At 36.8% G+C, this 1,650-nt stretch overlaps 1 protein-coding gene and 1 long non-coding RNA gene across 4 annotated transcripts in view; one reads left to right on the top strand and one right to left on the bottom strand.

Moving 5' to 3' along the window:
* The window catches only part of LOC128247620 (uncharacterized), a 322,729-nt gene that overhangs the window by 11,929 nt on the left and 309,150 nt on the right, over positions 1 to 1,650 (top strand). The gene's annotated exons all lie outside the window — the stretch shown is intronic.
* The window catches only part of LOC106878542 (myocyte-specific enhancer factor 2C), a 350,263-nt gene that overhangs the window by 299,456 nt on the left and 49,157 nt on the right, over positions 1 to 1,650 (bottom strand). The window lies entirely within an intron of this gene.

Genomic DNA, 1,650 nt, shown 5'->3' with positions numbered 1-1,650 from the left:
TTATAAACATGTCCACTAGAAACAGACAGAAAATGTACAAGAGAGATACAGAAAGTTAACATAAGAAGTGCAGGATGAATGCCTCAACTTCGTAACAGTCTGAAAAATACACATTTCACTTTTTTTTTTCGTTTTCTTTTTTAAGTTAAATTTTTCAGAGACAGGTTTCCGATAGTGGAAACTGCGATTACGTTGATAAAATTTAGAAATAAGAACAGGAATATTGTATTGAATTTTATTTTTTAAGATAAATATTTTTGTTTTAGAAATTTAGTATTCATTTTCTCTTTTTGTATAAGCATCAAGAAATTTTTATAAAAGTTAAATTACATTGACTGTATGTATAAACATATTTCTTAGTATTACTTACTCGTGGTAGCAAAAGTTTATTTCCTAAGTCACCCAACATGTACATGTAACGAGTGACACTAGTTTGTAAATACTTGCTAGAGATCGTTTAAGAAAAATACAAAAAGAAAAAGAACATTCAATCATTGTGACGATTATCGAAACACACTTGTCTTGTACAGGACCGAACGTTTGTGACTTCATGGATAAATGCGAACGTGCGGAAGCGCATGTGTGTCGGTCTGTATATGAATGCGTGAGAGAATGCATGTGTTCAATGTGCGTCTAACATTGTTTTCCTCGTGCGAACATTAATGAAAGAGAAACTACGCGAAGTCCCGACCCACAAATAGAAATCCGCACGAACGAAGAGGAAGTCGTGTGAAAAACGACTCAATCTGGAATTGAACCCACATCTGCAGGTGACACAGCTTGCTACACTCTCTGTACTGGGGGAACTAGTTAACATAGGGAGATATCGACGTAGCTGCTTAATTTGCTAGAACAAATAGCCAAATCTTAATCATTCATCTTAGAAACGAACACATCAGATAATATAATTCTAGGTACACAATGTTTCATAAGAGAAAAAAAAAAGTGGGGCGATAGAACGAAAGGCCTTTAAACAGGAGTTTAGTTAAAACAGGAGATTACAGTTTAGTTAAAACAATAATAATTCTCCGTTGAAGGTAATAGACAATTCTCCCTCAAATCAAACCTGTCTTTTAAAGAATGGTAAGACAAACTACATAATGTAGTCCAAGAAGCTCAAGACCCGAATTTCTGTGAATATAGACTTCTACTGTATTAAGGCTGACTTGAGGGATAAACAACAGTTATCTGCTAGAAATAGCATCCAATTCTCATTCAAGCAAAATCTCACCGTCTTAAAGAAATAGAAGACGAGTACATTGTATAATGTAGTTCCAGTTGCCGAAGGCCTGAAATTCACGTGAATATAGAGGTCTGTTGTACCAGGGCTGACTTGGGGAACTAAACAACAACCATTCACTGCAAGAAATAGTTGTTAATTCTCCCTCAAATGTAATCTGTTCTGTTGGCACTCCGTCGCTTACGACGTCGAGGGTTCCAGTTGATCCGATCAACGGAACAGCTTACTCGTGAAATTAACGTGCAAGTGGCTGAGCACTCCACAGACGCGTGTACCCTTAACGTAGTTCTCGGGGATATTCAGCGTGACACAGAATGTAACAAGGCTGACCCTTTGAATTATAGGCACAACAGAAACAGGAAGAAAGAGTGAGAGAAAGTTGTGGTGAAAGAGTACAGCAGGGTTCATTC

This window comes from Octopus bimaculoides, chromosome 4 (assembly GCF_001194135.2).
Source record: "Octopus bimaculoides isolate UCB-OBI-ISO-001 chromosome 4, ASM119413v2, whole genome shotgun sequence".
NCBI classification, from domain to species: domain Eukaryota; kingdom Metazoa; phylum Mollusca; class Cephalopoda; order Octopoda; family Octopodidae; genus Octopus; species Octopus bimaculoides.
The sequence above is the reverse complement of the archived record's forward strand: the minus strand, read 5'-3'. Positions and strand labels throughout refer to the sequence as shown.